General features: G+C 42.8%; 1 pseudogene; it reads right to left on the bottom strand.

The window, feature by feature from the left end:
- Positions 1 to 725: 725 nt before the first annotated feature.
- Positions 726 to 1472, bottom strand: LOC100971767 (small ribosomal subunit protein eS6-like; annotated as a pseudogene).
- Between the last annotated feature and the right edge of the window lie 6951 nt (positions 1473 to 8423).

The following is an 8423-nucleotide window of genomic DNA, read 5'->3' as shown; positions in this document are numbered from 1 at the left end:
GCAACATCCACCTCCCAGGTTCAAGCAATTCTCCTGCCTCAGCCTCCCAAGTAGCTGGGATTACATTCGCACGCCACCATGCCTGGCTACTTTTTGTATTTTTAGTAGAGATGGGGTTTCGCCATGTTGGCCAGGCTGCTCTTGAACTCCTGACCTCAGGTGATCCATCTGCCTTGGCCTCCCAAAATGCTGGGATTACAGGCGTGAGCCACTGTACCCGGCCACTATTCTTATAGATAGGAATGAATTTAATTCCCTCCTCCTCTGTGAGAGCTATCTTTTTGAAAAAAGTAGTTTATTGTCTTTACTGGTTATAAAAATAACACATACACCATCATAAAATTGGAAAATATGGACAATTAGGATAATGAGTATGATAGCTAATAGTTTTTTAGTATGTGTGATGTGTTCAGTGCTCTTCTAAATGCTTTACATATGTAAATATGTTAAATTCCTCATATTAGCCATGAGGTAGGAAATATTATTGCCACCATTTTGCTGATGATGAAACTGAGAGGTACGGAGGGGCTAAGTTTTTTTCTCAAGGTCACACAACCAGATAATAAGGATCACAAATAATCACACTGTCCAGAGACAATCATCATTTCAGTGAATATGTTCCGTGCTTTTCTTTATCATATCTTTATTTAAATGAGATATTAAATGACAATTTGTAACCTGCATTTTTTTTTAGTCTGTCTTATTTATTTGTTACTCAAAAAATCTTATTTTTGACGAGATTCAGACTTGGAAGTAGAAACTCGCAGAGAGGACAGTCTGCGTCTCTTGGCAATCTGTTCTTGATGCTTCTCTTTAGCCTCCTTCATTCTCTTGGCCAAAAGTTTAGCATATTCTGCAGCTACTTCCTTATTTTCCTTAATTCTCTGTTCCTTCAGAGCAATATGCCACCATTCGTGCCGCAGTACACGTGGAGTAACAAGATACTTAGTCGTGGGTGCTTTGGTCCTAGGTTTCTTACCTTCTTTGTTTAAAGCCTTTCTTACAACACACTGGTAGACATCATCATCTTCAGAGAGACTGAAAAGTTTGCAGATTCTGCTAGCTCTTTTGGGCCCGAGACGACAAGGCACCATAGCATCAGTCAGTCCAGGAATATCCTTCTCCCCTTTTTTTGCAATAACCAAGTTGACAATGCTCAGATTGGCATCCACAATGCAACCACGTGCAGATTTTTGCTTTCTTTTTCCGGTTCTTCTTGGTCTGTAACAGGCATGCCTTTTATTCAGCAGCAGGTGGACATGGCCGTGGGTCAAGACACCCTGATTCATAGGGAAACCTTGTTTGTCATTCCCATTGTTGATTCAGACCACATAACACTTCCATTCTTTACCCAGAGCATCAGCAGCAAATTCTGTGGCCATACACTTCTCATAAAAAGTATGAAGTTTGTGTTCATTGTCCACTTCAATGAGTTTCTGGCAGGCAGTGGCCAGGAAGATGTTCAGCTTCATCTTGAAGCAGCTGATCGCTTTCGAGCCACCATGAAAAAGAGCTGTAGCCTGCATTTTTAACTGAATAATATTGCACCAGCTGGACATGGTAGCACATGCCTATAGTCTCAGCTACTCAGGAGGCTGAGGCAGGAGGATTGCTTGAGCCCAGGAGTTTGAGACCAGCCTGGGCAATATAGTGAGACCCTATCACTGAAAAATTTTTATAATTATCAGGGCATGGTGGAGCATGCTGTAGTCCCAGCTACTCAGGAGGCTGAGGTGGGAGGATTGCTTGAGTCCAGGAGTTAAACGCTGTAGTGAGCTATGATCACACCAGTGTGCTCCAGCCTGGGCAACACAGCAAGATCATATCTCTATTTAAAATAATAACAACAATAATATTGCATGGATAGCTTTCCATGGCAATAAACACAATCTTCACCATCATTTTTATGGCCACAGTGTTCCACTGTATGAAGTTATGTAATATAGCCATTATATAGTACTTTAAACAATGTTGAGATGAACATCTTATCCATTCATTTTTTGTTCACCCCTCTGATATTTTATCTTGGTACAAATTTCGAGAAGCATTGTCACTAAATCCAAGAGAATGCATCAGTTTATTTTGTATACTTGAATCTAGAGATAATTGTATTTTTTATGCATTCTTTTTATCACTTTTCTAGATTGAATATTAATAACAAAAAGGATAATTAGGTGCCTTCCCATTAGAGAGGAAACAGATGGCTATATGTTATTGTTTCAAATCAAACTACTATCAGTAAATTTGCCAAAAATAAACAGATGAATATATTTCCCCATGAGCTCGCTGGGCTTCTTACAGTTTGTCACACTGGAAACATGTAATGGTGTTGTTAGCACCTTCTAGTGGTGAGAAAGCAAAATCTGACAGTGAAGGCTAGATTTGTACATGTTGTGTTAAAGTAAAAAATCCAAACAGGAACAGAAAACCAAACACCGCATGTTTTCACTCATAAGTGGGAGCTGAAAAATGAGAACACATGGACACAGGGAGGGGAACATCATACACCAGGGCCTGTCAGGGGGTGGAGGTCAAGGGGAGGGAGAGCATTAGGACAAATACCTAATGCATGCGGGGCTTAAAACCTAGATGACAGGTGCAGCAAAGCACCATGGCACATGTATACCTATGTAACAAACCTGCACATTCTGCATATGTATCCCGGAACTTGAAGTAAAATTTTAAAAAATAAAATTAAAGAATACAAAAAAAAAAACGTAATCTATAGCTTCATGGTACTTTTACTTTTACTTTTTACTTTTCTTTCGTTTATTTAATATGACTGCAAAGACTAGGAAAGTCCAAAAAACAAACCAGATATTTTGATGTTATTATGAGCATAATTTCATCTTAAGTGTGAAACCATGTATTGTAGTTCAACTCTAAAAGGTCAAGATATTTCAGGGAATGTTAGGTGTTTTTTTTAAAAAAGGTCAACTTTTCCCACCATCTCAGACTTGTAAACACCTACGTAAACTGTAATTGTCTTTGTGGTTAATTACTTCTTTTTGTTTTTTTGGAGACGGAGTCTCACTCTGTCACCCAGGCCGGAGTTCAGTGGCCGATCTCTGCTCACTGCAACATCCGCCTCCCGGGTTCAAGCAATTCTCCTGCCTCAGCCTCCCAAGTAACTGGGATTACAGGTGCCTACCATGCCCAGCTAATGTTTGTGTTTTTAGTAGAGACGGGGTTTCGCCATGTTGGCCACTGGTCTCAAACTCCTGAACTCAGGTGATCCGCCCACCTTGACCTCCCAAAGTGCTGGGATTACAGGCGTGAGCCATCGTGCCCGGCCTGTGGTTAATTACTTTTTATTTAACTTCCAGCTCAGCATAATACCACTGACTCATATTTACATAGAAATGCTAACAGGATAGTATTGTGCTAGATCACATTCATCTGGCAACAAGAATAGAAGATGTGACATTGTACATTTAGTAACAAAAGAAAATGCGGCCCTATTAAGACTAGAAAGTACTGAAGAAGAATTATCCTCCTATTTTTTCCAATTGCATAACCTGCACTGAACGGTACAGCGGATCTCTGTCCTCATCTTATGGTGAGAAAATTTAAAACGCCACTATGAAGATTATCTGTTTGACATGATTCAGAACTGTGAACATCATTCATTTGGCTCTTCCCTTATATGACAAGTCTTCCTAAGTTTTTCTTAGTTTCTAAGGACATTAAGAATGTCCTAAGAGTGTTTCATAGTTCTGAGACTTAGACCTAAGATTATAATAGAGTTATGACCAAGAGTATAAGATCAGTTGTAACTCCTTCTATCTGTGTCCTTCTGTTTCCAGAATATTCCTCCCCACCGGAAGCTTGGGTAGCCTCACTCACTGCTGTTGGCACCACACCTTCTGTAAGAATAACAAGGTGGTGTGCTGAGGAGGCAGTGAGATACCACAGGACACATGAGAAATTCATCCAGGTTGGGCTCAAAATAAGCCCTTCCTGGCCAGGCGCGGTGGCTCACACCTGTAATCCCAGCACTTTGGGAGGCCGAGGCAGGTGGATCACCTGAGTTCAGGAGTTTAAGACCAGCCTGGCCAACATGACGAAACCCCGTCTCTACTCAAAATACAAAAATTAGCCAGGTGTGGTGGACACCTGTAATCCCAGCTACTTGGGAGACTGAGGCAGGAGAATCGCTTAAACCCAGGAGACGGAGGTTACAGTAAGCTGAGATCATGCCACTGCGCTCCAGCCTGGGCGACACTGCGAGACTCCATCTCAAATTAAATTAAATTAAATTAAATTAAATTAAAATTTTTAAAAAGCCCTTCCTAGCAGAGAAGATGGTAGCAGCATTTACTGGAGAAAATTGGACAATCTGCCCCTTCCTTTCTGAAAGCAGCTTTTTAGAGGGTGGACAGTTGTTGCTGCACAGAGGTTGCTCATCCTTATTACTGCTGCTGTGTACCTTTCTCTGTGTTCTGGAACTCTTCACTCAACAGTCTTTACCAGAGGCCCTATTCTAGGGGCTGCGGATGCCATGAACAAGACAGGCAAAGTCCTGTCCTTGGTAAGCAGACATTGTAGTTGGGGAGACAGTGCACAAGTGGATAGTGGATATGCTCCAAAAGAAAAGACAGTGGGATAGGAAGGAGACAGCAGTGATGATTCTAGAGAGATGCTCAGGAAAGCCCATCTGGGCTTTCTGTAAACCAGGAAGATTTCATATTTGAGCTGAGATCTGAAATAAGTGAGCCATGTGGGAAGGTCTAGGGGCAGAGAGAACAGCAAGTGTGGAGCCCTGGAGGGGACTGAGCCTAGTGCTCGTGAGGAACAGGAGCACTGCCAGGGTAGCCAGGGGGAGTGCAGGAGGTGGGTGGGCAGGTGGGCAACAAAGGCCCTCGCAATAATGAGGTGTTCTCCACGGCAAAGCAAATATTATAAGACAGTCTCTGAAAACATGCTGATGGCCAAAAATTTGGATAATCAGTAATAAAATAAATGATAAATGCCACACTGTAACTAAACTGCAATGAAATTTCCCTCTAAATGCATCTGGAATTTAGCTTCCCCAAACCAAGGCATTTTCTGGAAAATGTTATTAATTCACTCAAGTATGTTTTGAGCACATAGAATATGCTTAGCACCTACTAATGGATGAACATATAGTGTGTGGAGTTCATAGTATAGCAAGAAAGAAGCACGACAAAGTTCAAATAAATCTGGATTTGTGAATCATGGTGAGTGTCATGGAGAAAGATATAAGGGGGATGGGAGCAAAGAGAACAGGAGAGGTTGGGAGGAACATGCCTTGAACAGGTTGCCAGCCTCCTGTCTGGGGAAGTTGCATCTGAGCTGAGACCTGAACATGAGAGGTGCGGTGGGAAGACAAGCTTCTAGAGAGTGGGAACATGTGTCGAGGCCTGCACTGAGCTAGTGGTTGGAGTGGAGTGAATAAGGAGAGAGAAGCAGTAGGAGAGGAGGGAGCTGGGCTTCTCAGCCTTGGCACTGCTGATATTTTGGGCTGGACGATTATTTGCCGAGGGCTGTCCTGTGCATTGTAGGATGTTAAGCAGCATCCCTGGCCTGTATCGCTAGATGCCAGTAACACCTTCCTTTGCTCCATCCCAAGCTGTGACTACCAAAAAAGGCCCCAGACATTGCCAAATGTCCCCCGGGGGGCAAGAGAAGCACTGGGTTAGAAGCTCAGGCAAGGCCAGGACAAGCAGAGCCTTGAAGGCCATGATAAGGCACTTTATTCTGAGTCTGATGGTGTTATAGAGAAAGTTATGCTCCCCAAAATTCATATGTTGAAGGCCTAACCACCACTGTGATGGTATCAGGAGGTGGGGCCTTTGGGAGGTGATTAGGTCTTGAGGGTAGAGCCCTGAAGGGAATTAGTGGCCTTATAAGAAAATACAGGAGAGAGTTTGCTTCCTCTCTCCCTGCTTTCTGCCATGTGAGGATACAAATCAGATAGATATCTGTAAACCAGGAAGCTGGCCCTCACCAAGTTCCACACCTGCCAGTGCCTCCATCTTGGACTTCCCGGCCTGCAAAGCTGTGAGAAACAGGTGTTTGTTGTTTAAGCCACTGAGTCTATGGCAATTTGTTAGAGCAGCCTGATGTGACTAAGACAAATGGAAAGCCATGGAAAATTCCAAGTAAGGGAAATACGTGATCCCAATTACACCATAGGTAATTGAACCATGTATTATTATCTTTGAAAGTTCTCTTTCAAGAGTATTGAACCATCGTGGTCACTACTATTTTGACTAGAACCTGCCAGTTCCAGTTTACCTTCAGCTTGTGTCTCCCTGCATCCAAATCTTGTGTTAGGTTCACTCCCTTGAGTAACTTCTGCTGGTTCAGACAACCACCACCACTGACGTTGTTTTAAGCAGGCCACTGGGGAAGAGTATGGACTGAAACACACTTTGCCTATCTGAAACGTGGGGATCTTATCCATCTGAAAGAGCTGTTGCAAGAATAAATGGAAAAAGTGCCTGGCACAGCATCTGGACACACTGGCACTCTGTAAGTCTTAGAAGGAGGTAGAACAAAATACTGTGGCAGACACAGAGGTGTGCCCCTCAGATCTCCTTTCAAGAAAAAAATTTGCTGCTCAACTGCCAAGAATGCAGTGAGCTGACAGCCTCTGCTGTTACTACCTCCAGAATCTGCCACTTTTTAGCTAAGGTCATGTTCTTCCTGGAGGGGAACCAGGGCCTGGATATTTCTGCAAAATGCAGGACTCCTCTAACAGGCACTATCGCTCCAGAGCTCTCTGTTGGGTGGGTGGAGACTCAGATCTGCAACGTTGTCTGAGCTTTTCCACACAACACCGCTTCTCCAGTCTCTTTCATTTTTCGTGGCATTACTTCCCACTAAGCCTCTTGCACTAACTCTGTCTCAGATCTGCTTCCCGGAGGACCCAGCTGATGCATCTCTCTATTTACTTTGCCCCCTGCCTACAACTTTCTTCTTTTTCTGTGCTTCAGATTGCAGAGTTTTCAGGAAACTCTTACAACCTTCCTCCTCTGTGTTCCCACAAAATTTTGTTTATACCTTTATTATAGAGAAGGAGAAGGGAACAGTACTTATTGAACACCTGTTGTAGGCCAAGAGCTGTAATGAGGAAATTTTGTTTATATATCCACACTCACTCTTGAGTTTTCATACTAGCCTGGGAGGTAGAGTTTAGCATTCTTATATTGTAGTTAAAAACTCAGAGTTGCAGTGGTCTGTATTGCAGAACAATATTTCATTTCAGTCTGATAAAGGACCCTGCTATTTATTTTCATTAGACTACTAAGCATTTAATGTACTTGATTGTACTTTATCTGATTGCATGTCTACTTTTGGGGAGTGGAAATGCCTTATTTGTTTTTATAAACAATGACAGAACCCAGTTCTATGTAATATACATGTAGTGAATGCTTACTGAATGAGTGAATGAATTATGGCTAGACTGGACTTGGACTTACTCTTCTTCTATGCGAAAAGGTGCATTTTGAATAATTGCTAAAATGCATGATAATGAGACTACCACAGGCCCAGATATAGCAGAACTGCCCAGTTGCTGTTAAATGCTGGGATTAGATAAAATTAAAACCACCGGATTCTATGGAGGCAGTAATGGGATTTGCAGCTAGAATGTTTCAGATTTAAAAAAACTGTCACTTATGATGAGGAAAACAAGGCCAGGTCAGCTGGGCCTGAGGCCAAATGGAGAAGGAGATCAGGTTTAAGGATGAAAATGGCAGACCTAGTCGATTTGCAGAAAGCAAGGGATCCGTACAGCTTATCGGGGAGTGAAACGTAAATATTAGATGTAAGTCTAGGGAAGGACCTTCTGGGTCTGCTACAACAGATGGAAGTCGGGGGAGGTTGGGGGAGTAGGGGCATGGTAACTGCAGGGGCTGGATCATGGTGGGCGCAGGATGCAGGTGTTAAGTCCGCTGCAGGAAATTCTTGTTTTTTGGTGTTTGTTTTTTTCTGAATGAACACATAGCTCAGCATATTATTGTTATTTTTGGCTCCTAAGTTTGAGACATCTGAACTAAATCAATTGCTGACAGCTACACTCCCACTGCAGTGTTTCACGGCTTGCCCCCCATTTTGTTAGCCTGAAAATTTGGGGAGTTGCAATAGAATAGATAATATCTGAGATATTTCCAAGGAGAAAATTTCATGATTCTCAAACCCCTTGAGGGCTGGTGGGGGATGAAAGAGCAGCCATAACGGGGCAGGATCAGGGCAGTTCAGACATACGTGGCTGACGTGATCCCGAAGAATAGCCACCACCTTCCCCTGGACTGTTCAGATGCCTGTGAAAATTTGCAACACAGATCCAAATAAACAGTGCCATCTAGTGGCAACTCTCTTGAACTCATCCATCCATTTATCCACCAGCCATCCATTTAATATTTGCAACATGTCTACTATGTGCCCGCTACTAT

The sequence above is a fragment of the Pan paniscus genome, chromosome 9 (assembly GCF_029289425.2).
Source record: "Pan paniscus chromosome 9, NHGRI_mPanPan1-v2.0_pri, whole genome shotgun sequence".
Classification (NCBI taxonomy): domain Eukaryota; kingdom Metazoa; phylum Chordata; class Mammalia; order Primates; family Hominidae; genus Pan; species Pan paniscus.
This window is presented reverse-complemented; position numbering and strand designations above follow the sequence as displayed.